General features: G+C 42.6%; 1 protein-coding gene and 1 non-coding gene across 3 annotated transcripts in view; one reads left to right on the top strand and one right to left on the bottom strand.

Moving 5' to 3' along the window:
• The window catches only part of PUDP (pseudouridine-5'-phosphatase), a 591649-nt gene that overhangs the window by 59757 nt on the left and 511457 nt on the right, over positions 1 to 20435 (bottom strand). The window lies entirely within an intron of this gene.
• LOC130544389 (small nucleolar RNA SNORA26) lies at positions 5486 to 5606 on the top strand. Its single transcript, XR_008960629.1, has one exon. It is a non-coding gene; the product is annotated as a small nucleolar RNA SNORA26 (small nucleolar RNA).

The raw sequence follows: 20435 nt of genomic DNA, 5'->3' as shown, positions 1-20435 counted from the left end.
TGGGGCTCGATCCCAGAACGCCAGGATCATGCCCTGAGCCGAAGGCACACGCTTAACCGCTGTGCCACCCAGGCGCCCCTGTAGTAATCCTTTTGAGACGTTACTTGTATTAGGCATTTCCTAGATGTATCAACATAAAGTTTCTACTAACATAGGATATAAATTGAGATTTCCGTTTCTACGTGATGGTATAATTTTCACATTGTAGAAAAGAGGCTGAGAGTCTAAATACAGATGTGGGTGTCTTTTCATTCAGAAGATGTGGCAGTGAAAATTTTGCCTTCATAAAGAACGCTATCACAAGCACCTACCTTGAAATATTTCGTAACCTGGGGGACACGTCACAGTCTTTTATACTTTTCCCCCCTCGGTCGTTTATAACTTGCATGAGCAAACTCTTTTCATTCTGTGCTGTGAAGACTTTTCTTAGGAGTTTTTGTTGAAATTTGACATGTTTAACGAGGGTTCATGAAGCTACCTGCTTTCATTCATAGGTCTGAACTTACAAATTCTGTGGTTAGCCCCGCTTAAACCCACTTGAGTATTTAAGACTGAAGTTGGTAGACTTAATCTATTTGCACGGAAAGTTGATGCAGTCACGTTATAGCTCAAAAGGGGAAAAGAAATTTCTGAATCTAAGAGACAGATGAACTCCCTGCAAAGGATTTAATATCTACATTAAATATTAATATCTACTAATTAATATCTATATTAAATATCTATATTTATTGAATAAATAGCAACCCCGCCCATTATGTAATGGCTCCTAAAATTGACGATACAGACTTTAATAACTACTCAGTTGTACTTGGATTTTTTGAATTCAGTAGAATTTGTTGATAAAGGCATTTTGTTCCCTCCCTTTTTTCCCCCTCAGCATCCTGGGCTATGCTTTCCAGATCTGAAATAATACCATTTACTAAGAGCCTATTTATGACTGCTTTCCTCATTAGACTGGCAGGCACGTGAGGACACGCACAGAACTTCTGTACTGAGTGACTTGTGTTGGGAGCATAGTGGTTATTGAACAAATATCTGTGAGATGGATGGACAGGGAGTTGCTGAGACTCTACCTTCCCAAGCAGATTTTCTAGGGCAGCAGACCGCAGAACATCCTTTTCACATGGCTGAATTTCGACGCGCTCTTGACATCATTTGGCGTGAGTCAAGGATAGCCTTCCTATCCTGTTAGAAGGTCAAGGAGGTAGGGTGATGGAGAACTGGGAGTCATTCCTGCTCCTCCACGAGATTGTCCAAGCACATGTCTCTAAGCAAAGGATAACACACTCTTCCCTGAGTCAAGGGGGCCAGATGCCTGTGTCAGTGCTCTGTGCAGGATGCACGAGGGAGTATGAAGAACATTCGCAAACGCAACTCAGCCAGAAGGCAATGGTTGTTCTAGCGGAGAAAGCTAATGAGTCATTAGACTGGCATCTACCAGCTGTGGGAACTGGGATAAGGTGTGTCACATTCCCCATCCTCAGGTTCCACACCTGTAAGATGAGAACTACTGTCTAGGGTTTGGGGATGATGAAATAAGAAAGCACCTACAGTGTTTTGTAAGCTGTGACGGTTCTATACCTAAATTCTCAGGGAGGGGACATGCAGTCAAGGCACTGGGTTTGAACTGACACCTCGACAGACATGGGCATCTTCTGGAAGTGACTGAAACGCCAGCCATCCTTGTATGTTTGAGTTTATGAAATGCACCGTGAGTCTTCACTGTGACTTTCCATGTAGTCACACCGCCTTAGAATCTCTTCGAGTAGCTCCTGAATCAACAGGCATTCATTCATTCATTCATTCATCCATCCATTCATCGTGGCCTCCAGCATGGAGCCCAATGCAGGGCTTGAACTCACGACCCTGAGATCAAGAGCTGAGCTGAGATCAAGAGTTGGATGTTAGGGGCGCCTGGGTGGCATAGCGGTTAAGCGTCTGCCTTCGGCTCAGGGCGTGATCCCGGTGTTATGGGATCGAGCCCCACATCAGGTTCTCCTGCTATGAGCCTGCTTCTTCCTCTCCCACTCCCCCTGCTTGTGTTCCCTCTCTCGCTGGCTGTCTCTATCTCTGTCGAATAAATAAATAAAATCATTAAAAAAAAAAAAAAGAGTTGGATGCTAAACCCACTGAGCCACCCAGGCGCCCCAACAATACGCATTTAAAATCACCCCTTCCTCAGTGTCCCAAGATCTGACATTCACACTGATCAGAATCGAGCACAACATGGTTTCCACGCAGATTAAAAACATTTCTTTTGAGACCAAAATTTTTTTTCGTGTTTCCATCCAATGCATTGCAGCGTGTGCCTCAGGACACACAAAGCGTTCCCTACGGCATAAAGCCGGTTGATCTGGAACTTTCTTGCCACCATTCTGAATGCACATTTTAAGATCTTCTACATGGGAAAGTGCCATCTGTTCATTAAGATGTCAAGAATTACCCTCACCTGCAACCTTCCTAGATGGTAAATAAAATCAACAAAGTGCTGGCCAAAACCTGCACTTAGACCACGGTCCACCAGCTGATTACTTATTTAAGTTATCTCTACACCCAATGTGGCACTCGAACTCATGACCCCAAGATCAAAAGTTGCATGCTCTTCCGAATAAGCCAGCCAGGTACCCTCTAAACAGTTTTAAATAGAGACTTGTTACTGGAAATTCAAATTTTAATAATTCTACTTTGAAATTTTTTATTAATTCCAAATAAAAATTCCTTGAGGGTTACTATGAGAGATGAAGAGTGAACTTGTATTTCTGCTACTAAAACCAGACTTGAATTAAGAGGCTCCAGGCCACGCCTCTGTCTGTCACTAACCGTATCTGTGGTTTTCAGCAGGTTACATCAATTCTTTCAGTTTACATATCTCATCTTTAAAATGAGGAAATTGGACGAAAGCTGTCTGTGAGCTATTCTTATTCTGAGATTTTTTTCTTAATCCTGTATTTTGGGCACTTGTGACTCAGAAAGCATTGGCTCAATAAATTGAAGAGATAACGTTCAGCTTACTTCCTAGTAGAAACTGCATTTCATGCATGGTGTTTTATCATTTTTTGACAATTCACTTTAAATCACCTCGTTATATCCTGAATGATGTATTTGTGTACAGAAATTAACTTTACTTGCCACCTCGTGTTGGAAGTCAGCACTTTAAGTCACTAATCGGACATCCCCAAGTACCCATACAGGATATATTCCAAACATCCTTTTTGAAATCTACAACAGAGAGTCCTTCTTTATAAGGGATATGAGAAATCCTTTTTCTCTGGTGATGGGCGGAGACAGGACATGAGCTTATAGAGTATGGTAGTCAGAATAATGCCCTGCTCCCAAAAGTTCTCTCAGCCCACTGAGACCCATGGCGGACTGCTGAGCTGCAGGACTCGGAGATAATGAATCTGCATTGTTTGAAGCCACCAGGAGTGTGGCTATAAGCTTCCGCTGCCACGAAGAATGAATACACAGAGCAAGCTTGCATGGTTATGGGAAACTGGCCAGCTCCCCTCCACTGCCTTCAGGACAATGTTCTTGATCTCCAAGGCCATTTGTCTTGTGTCCTGTGTCCTGTGTCCCCATCCCTCACATTTCAAAGGGAGACTTTGGCCAAACCAACCCTAACATTAGCTTGCTTAATCCTGCCTTTGGAATATCATTCTTTCTCCATGTGCACCTTTCGTGAAGGGGGCTTATGTCCGAAAACAGAGGGTAGAGGGTTTCTGAGTCCATCAAAATGTGTCTACAAATAAACATTCATATTGTTGGCAGAGTTGGCCTTCATTGGGATTCTACCACCTGACAGCCGAGTTGTGGGCTGCTTTGGAAGGCCAGAAAGTCCTGATATGTATCCAAAGTATGAGGGCGTGGCTAAGTGGCTAAATCAGCCTAAGTTGGGTGAGGGGGAAAAAAAGGCTATATATTCAGCGATAATTAATTTCATAATGACAAATGAACATATTTTGTTCATTATCCATCAGCAGTGTGGACAAAAATCTGCAAGCACTTAATTTGTAAATGAGTACTCTAGAAATAAATGATTTTCACTAATTTAGACTGACCTTCTCCATCAGTTAGCGCTAGGTCATTAATAATATATTGTTACTAATTTGCCACAATACTAATCAGCCTAGGGCCAATTATAAACACAGACATCACATGGACATTCTCCTCATTATTGGAAATCAAACCCTCATCTTTACTGAATGACAAATAGTGACAACGTGCACATTAATTAGGGTAAGCTACACTGAGATGAAAGGGGGGGGCATACTCCCATCATTTATTTATAAAGCAATCTTCTATTTCATCTCCTTCTCTACTTAAGCCCCTTGATTGCAGGAGTTTCTTTTTGCTTGCTTTGGTGTCTTTCAAAATGCCTACTCAGTGCCTTGGTTGGCCACAGAAAAATATGAAACGAAATACTCGAATGCACATAGGGGCTCTTTCAGAGCAAGAAGAAGGTGAGGAAACAGATCAAAATAGGCGGTTTCTGATGGGAGGGGGCAGAGATAGAGAGGGGAGTTTTGGAATATACGCTAGAGACCAAGAATGAGTAATAATCACAATGTGTTCCTAGACATAACACAATCCGTTAAATGTCATGACAAAGAAAGACACACTTTGCCCAGGAAGGAGCTTATAGTGTAGAGGGACGGGTGTCCCTGAAGGGTCTTTGTCCAATCTGAAAACCCGACAAGCAGAAATCCCTGGACACTCAGTGCTCAGGTGAGTAACCTTTTTGCTTTCAAATCTGACTCATACTTAATGTGTGGTCCCCTTCAAAATTACTAAATTTTCATATATTCAAAAGTAATGGTTTTGATTGGGGGAAAAAAATAAATAAGCAATGAGGTTTTTTTTCAATTAATTAATATATAATGTATTATTTGTTTCAGGGGTACAGGTCTATGATTCAATAGTCTTATGTAACACCCAGTGCTCATTACAACAGATACCCTCCCCAGGAAGACACAAAGAAATGGAAAAACGTTCCATGCTCATGGATTGGAAGAACAAATACTGTTAAAATGTCTACGCTACCTAAAGCAATCTATACGTTCAATGCAATCCCTTTCAAAATACCATCAACTTTTTCCACAGAACTGGAACAAATAATCTCAACATTTGTATGGAACCAGAAAGTCCCTGAATAGCCAAAGGAATGTTGAAAAAGAAAACCACAGCTGTTGGCATCACAACTCCGGACTTCGAGCTCTATGATAAAGCTGTGATCATCAAGACAGTACGGTACTGGCCCCAAAACAGACACACCTACATCAGTGGGACGGAACAGAGAACCCAGAAATGGACCCTCAACTCCACGGTCAACTAATCTTCGACAAAGCAGGAAAGAATATCCAATGGGAAAAAGACAGTCTCTTCAACAAATGGTGCTGGGAAAATTGGACAGCCACAAGCAATGAAGATTTTAAAAAGACACAGGATTGAAATCACAATCACTGGATTGCAGTCTACGCCCTTTCCTGTGCCCTCTTAAGGTTGACGCAGTGCCTTAAGAGGCTAACACAGAAGGGAAAGTAAGTCTCCATTAAACCCAGGGAAGAGATTGTGAAACTCCTCTTTGGATTGTGTCTGGAGTCACAGCTGAACTAGAGGAAAATTTCCTTTTGGTTCAAGCACCTTTGTGAATTTTTTTTAAGACTTTATTTATTTGGGGGAGAGAGAGCACCTGTACAGGATAGACAGCGTGGGTGAGCGGTGGGGAGGGGGGCGCAGAGGGAGAAGCAGACGCCCCGCTGAGCAGGGAGCCCAACTCGGGGCTCCATGCCAGGACCCCCTTTGTGACATTTTTATACAGTGATAAATTTAAACCCAAGCTTAGTTTTGATGATACCTTCAGAGATGCTTATCTTTGAAGGTGGAAAAAAAACACAGATATACACTGTCCACAAGGTGTTTTCTGGACATCCTTTGAGACAAACTGAAAAGAATATACTTCAAAATTGTTTTCTGTTTGAAAGGTCATTAAAAAAACCACACTAGATTACAGTCTATTTAATGAGAATGTTAGACACTGTGTATTTCACAATGAAATCTATAAAATAACGAAACAACCAAAAACGAACATAGAAAAAAGATACTTGAAATAAGCTGAAAGATATTTGACATTATTTCAAGAAATTCAGGAGTCACGGGGATTGTGTTTTCTGTTATGTTCTCTTGTCAATGCCCTTCTACCCGTAACTTTTATTGTCAAAAAACTAATGAAATTTTTAAAAATTTATTTTAAAATTGTGAGCACGCCGTGCAAATAATCCATGTCATTTTATGAAGGACTTTGTAACCTCCATTGTTTACACAGCTTTCACAAATTTTCCACAGCTTTTCAGCACAAAGAACAAACTTCGATATTGCCTTGAATATCTACATTTAATTTGACAAATACAACTTTTTTCTCTCCACATATCTATAGTTTACAACTTCACCGACTGGCAACTAATTTGGTTTTCCAGGAAACTGTGTAGGACTTACTTTATGTTCACACACACAAAAAAAATGGTTGTAAGAGAAAGTGGAATTCTGATCATCACGCATATTTTTTTTTTAAAGATTTTATTTATTTGAGAGAGAGAGAGAGAGAGAGACAGCCAGCGAGAGAGGGAACACAAGCAGGGGGAGTGGGAGAGGAGGAAACAGGCTACCAGCAGAGGAGCCCGATGCGGGGCTCGATCCCAAAACGCCGGGATCACGCCCTGAGCCGAAGGCAGACGCTCAACCGCTGTGCCACCCAGGTGCCCCATGATCATCACGCATATTGAAGATAAACAGTCTGCCAGCACTTGGGTGAACTGAATTCAATTTAGAAAGGAAATGAGCACATTGACTAAAAACATAGAATTGTGGTATTTAAATCATTATGTACTAATTTGGGTGAAAAGAAGGTATCATAAAGTGAAATCCAATATGAACACCAAGATGCATTATACCAATCCATGCCCAAGTGTTTCCCCAGCTCGTCCCATTGTTTCTCAGAGGACGAATCCAGAATGAGCTGAGGGTCTAACACCGCAAGGACCCACGGAAAAGGAAATAAGAACCTTTCATGTACCCTATGCTCTCTTGAAAAGTTTTATCGTAAATTGGGCGAACTTCCCAATGATAATTATCTTTTTTTCAAACACTGAGGATGCAGACGTGTTTCTTTATAGGATGGTTTGCTCCGGAAGCCATCACCACGGATGCTAATAGTCTCTGGAGACATGTAACTAACACTCAGAGAGTCGATGTTAAATTTGGTTCTTCCACCTACTGAGTGATATTTAGTCTCTTGTTTCTGTTTCCCTATGAACAACATGGCAGAGGAGTCATAAAGATGATTTTATTTACTAATCAAAGTCCTGTCATGCACTTACTAGCGTGTACCAGGCACAGTATCATGCCCAGGGATTAAAACCATGAGGAGGGCTCCTTTGGCTCTTCACAAGAGGCTCATGGTTAAAAAGGAAACTCAATATGTGACTACGGTCTGTAATAAATTGGTGGATGAGACAGGCACTATGAATTAAGGCCTTTGGATGCTGTGCGCCTCGGGCTGGAGTATAAACTTCTCAGGGCAGGCATTTCTGTTTTTTTCTCTGCTGGTATCTACAATAACGACAGCATTGCTTAGACTGTAGCTCAAGAAAAATTGACTGAATGGACAAAAGACCAGAGCTATCCAAGAGAACTTTCAGGAATCATAAAAATGGTCCACATTGGTGTCATCCAATATGGTAGCCACTGGCCCCAAGGTTGGCTACTGATCCCTTTCAAAGTGGCAGACACAACTGAGGAACAGTGGTTTTTAAATTAAAGAAAATTTAAATTAAATGGCCCCATGCAGCTAGCGGTTACCATAAGGGACAATACAGGGCTAGGTGTTTATACTATACAAACATGAAATACTTGTTTTTCAGGGGCTCGTCTGTGTCACTGGACTTTAAAAGACACTATACTTGGGACGTCTGGGTGGCTCAGTCAGTTAAGTGTCTGCCTTCAGCTCGGGTTATGATCCCAGGGTCCTGGGATGGAGCCCTGCACTGGGCTCCCTGCTCAGCAGAGAACCTGCTTCTCTCTCTCCCTCTAATGCTCCCCCCGCTTGTGCTCTCTCTCTTTCTCTCTCTGTTAAATAAATGAAATTTTTAAAAATAAAAATATATATATATACTATACTAATACTTCAACCATCCTCCTTATTGCTTATTTTTCAGTTTTTCTAGTTATTCTTTGTGTTTCTACACGTTCTTCTAATTGGTTATTGGTTATCTGTGGGGACAACACTTACATATTATTTTGTACCCTACACTGAATTCCCAAGTGACAAGCTAGGAAACGACATTGCCGTTCATATCACAAGCAAAGGCTGAACTCCCTACTCCATGAGCACCTCCTAGGAAGTGATGATTACCAGACCCACAATGGATAGGTACCAAATGGGTGAAGGACAGAATTGACCATTCCTAGAAAAGAAGCAATACAAATGGCTTTTGGACAAGGGAAGAGACGGTTGCTAAAATAATAAGATGATTAAGCGATTAGAAGTACACAGAGATCCTGTTTTTAGTCTGTGAGATAAGGAGAATAAACCAATATTGGGTATAGCAAAGCCATCACCAAGGTCCATTAGTCCCTTCTTGTGTTCATCCTGGGGAGGGCTGCCTTGTTATCCTTTGGAGTGCAAAAGAAATCAGCACCTGAACACAGAGCTCAAGAAGCAGATTCTGTGTGCAGTTACAATTGTGTGGATGCTGGCTTGTCTGCTGTGCACACCTCAGCCCTGTTAGGAGGCAATTTTGGGGCAAGAGGCACCCCACTAAGACCAGTCCCATTTTCCTACTCACTTGTTGGTTCTGTTTCTCTTGCTTTGATGGAGAAAGAGAACCAAGCTTATTTTCTGTGGAAAATCCAGTTGTCTCTCAGAAATTTATCACTCTCACGTCAACAGAGTTTCCTCGTTTGTCTCATTCCCGCCAGGGCATGGGGCTCACAGGAGCAGGTGAAGTGGGGAGACAAAAGAGCAGACAGGAGAGAAGACAATCTGGAAATGTATCACCATCAAGCAGAGATGCTGAGAATTGGTGGATCGACAAAAGACGAGTGTGCTTTTGCCCATCATGAGTTTTGGCAAAAATAAATAGTAATAACCAATGCTAGTAACAAGATAAAGTGGCGGGGGATGCATGATCATAAAACCCTCAAGGTCTCACGGGGTTGGCTGGGGCTTTCATCTGATAGAGAAATCACATTTAAAAGGCACAGACCCACGCCATGGGCACGTGTTCAGCACAGACCTGTGTTATTCAATATGGCGGCCGTTTATCACGTAAGGCAATGAAGCTCTTCAAACGTGGGAGTCTGAACTGAGATAGGCTATAAGTACAAAACACACACCTCATTTCAAAATACGTACATGACCTCCTCAGAACATTTTAAATATGGATTAGCCATGTTGAAATAACAGTCTAGATATATCGGGTTACATAAAATGTTGACTTCAAATCGTCACTATCTTATCTACATTTTTTTTTACATGTAGCTACTAGAAAATTCAAAATGACACAAGTGTCTCCTATTATGTTTCTATGGGACAGAACCATTCAACATGACCCACATCAATAAATTCAGGTCTCTCTTCAGTTCCCTGGGGACCTTGCCCAGGCAGACACCATGGGTCTCATCTGGTTCAGGAACATGGTATAGGACCCCTTGGGTGGACTGTGAACCATCCCTAATTTTAACGCCTAAGCATCCATTTTCTGATTGGCTTCTTGTTCACTCTTTGTGTCCTCCACCCCCCTCTTTGTTCTCTTCATTAGGTAAATATTCTCCTGCATTCACTAGTTTTATATGTCTTTACTGAATCATATGCTATTTTCCCCCTTTGTACATAAAAATCCCTTCTGCTGTTCAACACTCTATCTGCAACACACTTCCACCTGCTACAGAATTATCCCATCTTGCAGTGGGGGAAAAAGGTGTTTTAAACTCCCTCCTTCTTTTGTCTCAGTTCTCTAGTCTCTCTCAAGACAAAATGACCGTGCCTCCCTTCCTTTGGAAGACATCTGTGCTTAGAACTGGTTGGTCATCGCTGTGCGACACGTTGCTGGTTTCCCCCTTTATCACGGCTAGCCTCCGTACAGCCAGATCTTCTTACCATAAATAAAATTATATCTGAAACACAGAAGGTAGCTATTTAACACTTGGATATAATTGTCATGGGAGTATTTTTTTAAAGATTTATTTACCTATTTCAACAGAGAGAGGGAGAGTGTGCGTGCACAAGCAGGGGAAAGAGCAAGGCAGAGGGAGACAAGAAGATTCTGCGCTGAGAGTGAGCCCGACTGGGGGTTCAATCCCACAACCCTGAGGATTATGACCTGAGCAGAAACCAAGAGTCTGATGCCTAACCGACTGCACCCAGGCACCCTTCTCATGGGGCTATTTTAAGGAGACTACAAAAAATGTGCTGTAGGAGCACCTGGGTGGGTCTGTCGGTTGGGCGTCTGACTCCTGATTTTGCTCAGGTTGTGATCGCAGGGTCGGGGTATCGAGCCCTGCCTTGGGCTCCCTGCTCAGTGGGGGGTCTGCCGGAGATTCTCTCTGTCCCTCTGCCCCTCAAATAAATAAATAAATAAATAAATAAATAAATAAATATTTTAAAAAATATATGTTTTACGTCTAGTAAACTTTGATATCTCCACTCCTCCATCCGTCCACTGGAGCCTCTACCTGGCCAGACCTGGCCAATGGGAGTGTTTTGTTTTTTTTTTTAAGATTTTATTTATTTATTTGACAGAGATAGAGACAGCCAGCGAGAGAGGGAACACAAGCAGGGGGAGTGGGAGAGGAAGAAGCAGGCTCCTAGTGGAGGAGCCTGATGGGGGCTCGATCCCGTAACGCCGGGATCACGCCCTGAGCCGAAGGCAGACGCTTAACCTCTGTGCCACCCAGGCGCCCCCAATGGGAGTGTTTTAATCTCTTGCTGAAATGTGGATGTTAATTTAAATTTTCCACGTAGAAGGTACCTGTCTGAAGTGGGAGATTACAGAGTCGCTCTGCTTTCTAGACGCTCATCGTTAACATACAATTAGGCTGCACACATGGGAGTGTTCTCCGAGGGTATCAGAACAGTGCATTTGCAGCTTTGAAAATCACAGTGAAGAGCATAAACCACCGCTGGTTTCCTCCCTGCCAGGTGTCCGGATCCTCCCAGGTTATCCAACCAAAGTACCACACACCGGGCGTCTTCCATCACAGACATCTGTGTCTCAAATGTTCTGGAGGCGGGACGTCCACGATCAGGGTGCCCGGTGAGGCCTCTCTTCCTGGCTTGGAGACGGCCACCTTCTCACTGTGTCCCCACGTGGTGGAGAGTGAGCGAGCGAGCTCTGGAGTCTCTTCTTCTAGCACAAGGACATGAATCCCGTCACGGAGCCCCGCCCCCATGACCTCATTTGAACCTAATCACCACCAAAGGCCCCACCTCCATTTATAAATCAGCAGTGAGGATGTCGGCGGTTTGTGTCTCACTCAGCATCCCACTCCCTCTGTACTCAGAGGTGAGGGGGTATTTGCTGTCGGCCTTATCCTTAATCATTCTTGCTGTGTCAGACATTCAGACAGCAGAAGACTAGCGAGTGCTTCGTTACAGGCCCTCCAAAGGAGCTGGGGGAGAACTCGGATTTGTAGTCTTTACCAACTTCCGTGGTGTAAGTACTCCTCCTGGGGCTGGTTTCAAGCTGCCCATGCAATGTCGCTCAATGGGGAAATGGAAAGAGATGCACCCCGTTGAGTTTTGGGGAGCCAGGGCTCCACTGGACATAAAGCAAGCCAGGCATCGCTGACTGAAGTCCAACAACATAGCACCCGTCTGTGAGGCTCACTCCAAAACACACGGAAATCTACGAAGCCTGCACAATTTATATTAATGACTCCAGCGAAGTTAGGACCACAGCGTTCAACATTGAGTATGTCGGTAGGTAATCTGCACACACACACACAAAACGCGGCTGACACAGCATAGAATTGACGGATCGCTGTCAGATCTGGTAGCATCCACCCACCAGCGTGGATTCGTGGGAGATCCACACTGTTTTCGATGCCAAGAAGTCGTGGGCACTCGCAGTCACAGAAATGAATGAAGTGCTGACAGTCTTACAGCCTTCTACTAGTTACGGCGACAGAGAGGCAAGGGATAGGTAATTCGTGCCTTCCAGGAAATCCTACTAAGGTTTCCCCGAGTAGAGCGGGGCATTCGTGAAAAACAAACAGGACTGAAACGCTTCCAGCTTTTTATGCCTTAGGGAAAAATTCTGCCTCAAGACAAGCATTTGTGTTTGTTGTGAAAAAGGAAAAAAGAAAAAGTCATGTTTCTATAACTTTAAACGTGTTTTCAGGTGACTTAAAAAAATAAAACCTTCGGAAAGATGTCAAGGAGTTAGATTATTCCTCCATTTTGTTTATCATGCTGGTGAAAATCGTTGCTTGGATAAATAAATTTCTATTTGCGGACATTCAAGCAAACCAACCCACATCAGTCACAGAGACACAGCCGGGATGGCTTGAGGGAAGCCCAAGGGAAACGGTGCTTTTAAGAAGTTCTCCTTTGGAGTTGGGGCAATGGATTCTGCGGGTTGATGGCACAGTGACTTGAATCCAGCAGCTAGAGCCATGATTTGTTTCTTATCAGTAGAAATGTGCTCTTTCCTTCCCACACATGTCACATGCTTTGAATTCTATACTGAAGATCAAAACTAAACATTTTACTTTTATCTCCCCCCCCCCAATGGGGAACTTTTAAACTACGCTGGTCTCTGGCTATTATATTTATTTTCACCCCCTGAGTTTATTTTTCCCAACCGTAAAGCCGCCAGCTCATCAGTGTACCTTGCGGTGACGTTAAATACGCGCGAGACGGACCCGTTATCTCACTCAGCAAATGGATTTTCTCATTCTTAAAGACAAGTGATTAGCTTTGCAAGCTTTTGTAACCTTTTTTTTAGGTGTTTTTTAGACTTTTTTTTAGGAAATCATATGGATCTTTTTTCCTGTTCATTTTCAAACTATATAAAACAATGAGAATTTAGTGTTAGAATTTTAGACCTAGGATCTCTTTTTTTAATAATAATTTCTTATTATGTTATGTTAGTCACCATACAGTACATCCTTAGTTTTTGACGTAATGTTCCATGATTCATAGACCTAGGATCTCTTAAAATGAGTTTGTTATTTTTTTAAAGATTTTATTTATTTAGTTGACAGAGAGAGAGACAGCCAGCGAGAGAGAGAACACAAGCAGGTGGAGTGGGAGAGGAAGAAGCAGGCTCATAGCAGAGGAGCCTGATGTGGGGCCCGATCCCAAGACTCTGGGATCACGCCCTGAGCCGAAGGCAGACGCTTAATGACTGAGCCACTCAGGCGCCCCTTAAAATGAGATTTTTAAGACCAAGATCCAACTAGATGTCTGTCTGTCTGTCTCCCTCTCTCTATATATATAAAACCAGTATCTTAGGTCAGGTTTTCTAGAAGATCAACATGTGAGGATTATTCTCACATGTCCATGTGAATTTTGGAAGGTGAGCTCTCAGGAGAGGAGGATAGGGCTGGGGTGGGGGAAGCAAGGTACATGTGATCTCAAGGCACGCCTACTGCAATCTGACCCCTTGGGGAGATTTGGAGCATGACCCGCACGTCACTCAGTACCACTCTGTTAGTCCGTTCAGGCTGCTCTAACAGAATACTATACACTGGGAGTGGGGAGGTATCTCTAAACTGAAGACACTGATTTGTCAGCTCTGGAAGCTGGAAGTCCAAGATCCAGGTGCTGGCAGATTCCTGGTCCAGGGAGACATGCTTCCTGGTTCATAGATGGCCATCTTCTTGCTGTGTCCTCACATGGACGAAGGGGTAATGGAAGGTTCTGAGGTCTCTAATCCTATTTGTGAAAACTAATCACCTCCCAAAGGCCCCACCTTCTAAAGCCATTCCACTGGGGATTGGTGCTTGCATGTGAATTTTTTGGGGGGTGGGGGAAAGGTGGGACCCACCCACATTCAGGCTATAGCACGCACCCGGAGGCAAAAGGGCCAGCCTTCTGCACCCCGCGTTCAGCATATCAATGGATGCAGGCATAAGGGAGCAGGTGTTGGTGGCATCCACACGGAGATGATATTCATGAAGGATTTTAATGGCAAAGGAAAATGGTATGACGCGTGGGAAGCAAAACCAAAGCATACAGGAATCTAGCAGCAGTACAACCAAGATGAGACAGAAATATACCTGTTACGAGGGACTGTCTCTGGAAGACGCATGACTGCCATTTTCTAGAGTTTTCCGTAGGTTTCCAACATCTTCACAGTGGATCTCATGTAATGAGTAAGAACACATACTCAAGAGTGCTAAAAACCTTGCTTACCAACCCAACCAGGATTATGGCTTACTATTGTTTAGAAAATGGGTCTGAAGCCCTCAGTTTGTTTCCCAGAGTCCATAGTCTGTCACGGTTCATTCCCCAAACTGAGGGCTTCAGAGGGGAGGGGGGCGGGGGAATGGGATAGGCTGGTGATGGGTATTGAGACCACGTATTGCATGGTGCACTGGGTGTTATACGCAAGTAATGAATCATGGAACACTGCATCAAAACCTAGGGATGTACTGTATGGTGACTAATATATAATAAAAAACATTATTATTAAAAAAAAAGATCAGTTAAGCTCCTTTATGGGGTGAGCATACAGAGAAACAGTTAACTGATTGTAATATTCTATTTTACAGATAAAGCATAAATATATTAAACAAATATATTAAATTAAAAAAAAGAAAGAAAGAAAATGGGTCTGTAAACTATGAGCCATGAACTGAATCCTGTTCACTGCCTGTTGTTATAAATAAAGATTTATTGGAACACAGACACACCCATTCATTTAGCATCTTCTACGGTTGCTGTCCCATAGCAGCAGAGCCGAGTGGTCTTGATACAGACCATGTGACCTCACCAACACCTGCTTTACAGCTCCATGCTTCATCTGTAAAATGCGCTCACAATTCTTACCTCATACAATTCCTGAGTGGTTAAGAGAGGAAATGTAAGTCAAGAGCTAACTTGACTAAATATTTGCTAACATTAGCCGACATTTAAATGTGAGGTCTAAAACCATAAACGCCTAACAGAAAACATAGGCCAGGAATGTCTCTGATATTGGCCGTAGCCACGTTTTTCTAGATATCTGTCCAGAGACAAGGGAATCAAAAGAAAAAAAAAGGAAAACAAAAAATTATGGGGGCTTCATCAAAATAAAAAAGCTTTGCTCAGCAAATGAAGATGAAATGAAAAGAAATGAAAAGGCAACCTATGGAAAGGGTCAACATGTTTGCAAGTGCCATATTGAATAAGGGGTTAATATCCCAAATAGACAAAGAACGTCTACAACTCAACACCAAAACCACAAATCCAATAATCTGATTCAAAAAATGGCCACCGGGCCTGAACAGACATTTTTCCAAACAAGACATCCAGCTGGCCAACACGGTCATGAAAAGATGCTCAACATCACCCATCATCAGGGAAACGCAAATCAAAACCACAAGGAGATATCACTTCACATCTGTCAGAAGGGCTAGAATCAAAAACACAACAGACAACAGGTGTTGGCCAGGATGTGGGGAAAAAGGACACCCCATGCACTGTTGGTGGGAATGCAAACTGGTGCAGCCACTGAGGAAAACAGGATAGAGGTTCTTCAAAAAGTTAAAAGTAGAATCACTATATGATCCAGTAATTCCACTACTGGGTATTTACCCAAAGGAAACAGAAACACTAATGCAAAAAGCTATATGTACCCCTGTGTTTATTGGACCATTATATACAGTAGCCAAGATATGGAAGCAACCCACGTGTTCATTGATGGATGGATGAAGAAGATGTAATAATTATTACATATAGTATATAATACATGTAATATTACTAATTATTACATATAATTAGTATACATGTAATTAGATGTAATATATATTACATATATATTACATATAATATTACTATATAATATATAGATATTACATATATATTACATATAATATTACTCAGCCATAAAAAAGAATGAGATCTTGCCATTTGCAACAACATGGGTAGACCTAGAGGGTGTTATGCGAAGTGAAATAAGACAGAGAAATACCATGATTTCACTTCTATGTGGAATCTAAAAAAACAAATGAACAAAGAGAAAAAGCAGAAATAGACCCATAAATACAGAGAATAAATTTGTGGTTGCGAGTGGAGGGTGCTATGGGCTAAACAGGTGAAGGAGATAAAGGAGTATAAACTGTAACATTCTAACTGTAAAATAATTAAGTCTTCCCAGCACAGGGAAGATAGTCAACAGTATCAGAATAGTGTTGCATGGTGGCAAATGGGGACTATCCTTATCGTGGTGAGCACAGGGTATAATGCACAGAATTGTCAAATCACGGGGCGCCCGGGTGGCTCAGTCGTTAAGCGTCTGCCTTCAGCTCAGGTCATGATCCCAGGGTCCTGGGATCGAGTCCTGCATCAGGCTTCCTGCAGGGAGCCTGCTTCTCCCTCTTCCACTCCCCCTGCTGGTGTTGCCTCTCTCGCTATGTCTCTCTGTCCAATAAATAAATATATTAAAAAAAAAAAAAAAGGATTGTCAAATCACTCTGTGTTACACCTCAAAGTGATATAATGCTGTGTGTCAACTACAAAAAAGCAGAACTTAATAAAAAAGAGTTAACTCAACTTTCACTATGTGGTGTTGATAGAAATCTGCCTTATTTACTATCAGAAGCACGACTAATCCTAGGAGGCTCTTAGGAAAAACAAGAAAAGAAGACAGAACCAAAGGGAATGGTTGAAGTCCCCGAAATGATCTTGAAGCCTATGGAACCAGTAACCCGTCAGATTCTTGCTACGGTGCCTCTTCCGTTGATTCAAGGCTCCCGTGTACTAAATGCATTGTATTAGCAGGTATCTCCCAGGTGTTCAGAGTGAAAGCACAAAGCAAGAAAGATAGCACATGTAAGTTCATTACATTTTCGTATCAAAATATGCTTCACGTAGGATCGATTGGTTCAAGCCATTTTTATCCTTCGTGGGCGATGCGGTTTGTAAGATACATCCCACCAAGTCATTCCGCTAACGTAACTGGTGCCATGTATTAATTCTGCATATTGTAAACAGACATGACTTTATATGCAGCATATCCGGGGGGGAATGTTTTTTTGCGATTAGAATATAAAGCTCATCAGCATACGTTGGTTGCATTGTTCGAGATGCAGACGATCGTGTTTCTGGATTCTATTCCGTAATGCTTTACCAGGGAGCAAAGGCAATCTGTAACAGACATTTTATTTCAGCTGTTCCTGCTATAATCACTGTGGTCCTATAGACGCAGGCTAGGAAAAAAAAAAATCAATGTAGCTGAATGAAGCGTATTTTCTACGTCTTTATTTCTCACGTAAAAATTGCATCTGGGGAATCCTTACGATTGAAATGCGGGTAGTTCTAAAACTATATGAAAACTGCCTTTTCGTGCTGCCTGCATTTCTGTTCCTCCAAACACCTGTTATTTCTGCAAATAAGAGGGCATTTCAGGAACGGTGAATTCATGGCTGAGGCTGTGCCGCAAGAAGGACAGACCAGAATTATGATTCCTTCTGACATGGGTGGCATGTGATATTTAGAAACAGGCTGCCCCTTTCTAAACAGTTAAAGAGTGTCTCCTATACAAAAGGAATCCTCTGAGAAAAGGTGTAAGTAAGACAGTCCCAGCATGAAATGAGCTTCAGATTTTCACAGAAGCAATCAATGTTTTAGGCAAATACCTCTAATACACGGGGCAGGCAATACCTTCTGTGTGTTCAGTGAACACAAATGGGTATTTCCCATTTCTCAGGTCCTTCAGGAAGAACAGCAGAGAACCCCTTCACCCTCCCTCCTCTGCTTGGATTTATATAAGAATTGTATGCCCTTCCACAGATGACTGGATTAAGAAGCCGTGGTCCATATATACAATGGACTATTACTCAGCTATCAAAAAGAATGATTACTCAACATTTGCTGCAACATGGACGGGACTGGTGGAGATAATGCTAAGTGAAATAAGCCAAGCAGAGAAAGACAATTATCATATGATTTCTCTCATCTATGGAACATAAGAACTAGGAAGATCAGTAGGGGAAGAAAGGGATAAAGAAAGGGGGGTAATCAGAAGGGGAAATGAACCATGAGAGACTGTGGACTCTGGGAAACAAACTGAGGGCCTCAGAGGGGAGGGGGGGTGGGGGAATGGGATAGACCAGTGATGGGTAGTAAGGAGGGCACGTATCGCATGGTGCACTGGGTGTTATACGCAACTAATGAATCATGGAACTTTACATCAAGAACTAGGGATGTACTGTATGGTGACTAACATAATATAATAAAAAATATTATTATAAAAAATTTAAAAATACATAAAAGAAAATAAAGCAAAATAAATTTTTAAAAAAATTGTGTGCCTTGAAACAGTTCAGAAAGCACAAAGTTAACGTATCAAAAATGGAGGAATTCCTCTCCGTGGTGGTGTGGGGGAGAAGCTGGGCTTGGGATCCATCAGCCAGATGCTAGTATCACATTGCTGCTCTATCCCTCGGCGCCTGGAGGTGGAGGAGGGCACCCATGAGCTGGGCAAACACTCTACCGTGGTGCACACATTTGAAGAATCTGGAAAGATTCTCCTGCACATCTCAGCCTTCTCCTGGGTGAGTCATGGGCGCAGAAAACCAGATGAATGGTGTAAAGGGGATGCACCGGCCATCGCTATGGGCAGGAGACATGGCCACCCTGGTGACAATCCTGTGAATGGAGGTGATGTCCGTGCATGTGCTAGGACACTGGACAGCCCCTCTTTCACATTTTCCATTCCGCTCCTATAAACAGTTTAGCTTGTAGCCCTGCACATAATTGTGTCAATGTCGTTCGCAGAGAATGCTGTGTGAGGGAGACACACTACTTGGACGGAAGTCTCCCACTAAGTCTGCAACACGGCTCAGATTTAAATAGATTAAGGTGGTCACGGTGAACAGTAGGGTATCTAACCTAGGCTGAATTAAATCACACTGGACTAGCAGAGCCTAAGTCCCCAGGCTCCAACCTTAGTTCCTAAGGCTCTGGACCTGGTTTGGAAGAAAGATCGTCCCCACGCATCAGGTCATCTTCCCAAAAAGAAACCCTAGGGTGTTATGATCGAGCAACCTGATGCTCTAAGAATTAGGGAGTACTGTTGTGTTCATTCTTGCAGTCCAGTTACCCCCACTTGGAACAAAAATATCTCAACAATACAAGGAAAAGGATCCTAGCAGTTTAAAAGGGGTAAGTCATATAAATTGACAGGTGCTTTTAGAAGCTGAGTGTATTGTCACTAAAGGGAGTGGGAAAGTCTGTTAGGATAAGGCATTTGATCTGGTCTCCAGAAAGAGGGGTGAACGCACTACGTGCTCTGGGAGGAGACAATTCCTTGATTTGTCATGTCACGGACAAGGGCATGTTCAAGGTCAAAGAAATGGGACACGCTGCAGCTTTTTCTCCAAATCCTAAGTACCCTTTGTCAGAAGCACAGACTCTGTGAGAAAAAGCAAAGGAATTTAAGGCTGACGGGGTAACCAGATGGCGGAGGACCTTGACGGCTCCACTGGGGAGTCGGCAGAAGACTTTCACAATTAAAACTCTAACGTGGCTTTCTTTCTTTTAGTTGCGTGACAGGGTTTACTCTTTGTTTTTAAAAAGATTTATTGACAAGACACTGTCAGTAATAATAACAGATATTCCTGTGCTCCTCTGATACATTGGAAACAAAGGCTGGACAAGAAGGGGCCAATTTAAAAACTTATCAAGGGAGGTATTGGAATTTGGACTCTGATCCATCGACAGAAAGTCTCTGTGCCTACCATAAACGTGCTAACAAAGGTACATTTGGCTGTAAAGCATATTAAGCATGTTGTAAGGGAAACAATTTCACTTAATTCATAACAATAACAAAAGAACAGACGGAAACAACGTAATTCTGTTTACAAGTGTGATGCGTACAGGTGTCCTTAAAATGGACGGCAGGGCACGAAACGCCAGGATGGATACGTAGGATATTCATCACTCATTTGGTTCCCACTTTGGGGAAAATTAGGTAGATACGTGAACTCTGGCCACGCTGATTGGATGCCCCGTCAACAGCCACTGTCTTACCTGCCGTCTCTGTTCAAGAATTGTGTGTTAGGAAAGGGTGGTAGGTCGAGCTGTGTTTTGCTACTTAGCAAGATCCAATACTCAATTCAGTGAGCTGAAATTAACTGGCTCTCCCCAGCTGGCAAAAAGGAAAACAAACAAACAAACAAACAAACAACCAAGACTCCCAGACCATTTTCACAATGATAAAGTGAATTAATTT

The sequence above is a fragment of the Ursus arctos genome, chromosome Y (assembly GCF_023065955.2).
Source record: "Ursus arctos isolate Adak ecotype North America chromosome Y, UrsArc2.0, whole genome shotgun sequence".
Taxonomy (NCBI): Eukaryota; Metazoa; Chordata; class Mammalia; order Carnivora; family Ursidae; genus Ursus; species Ursus arctos.
The sequence above is the reverse complement of the archived record's forward strand: the minus strand, read 5'-3'. Positions and strand labels throughout refer to the sequence as shown.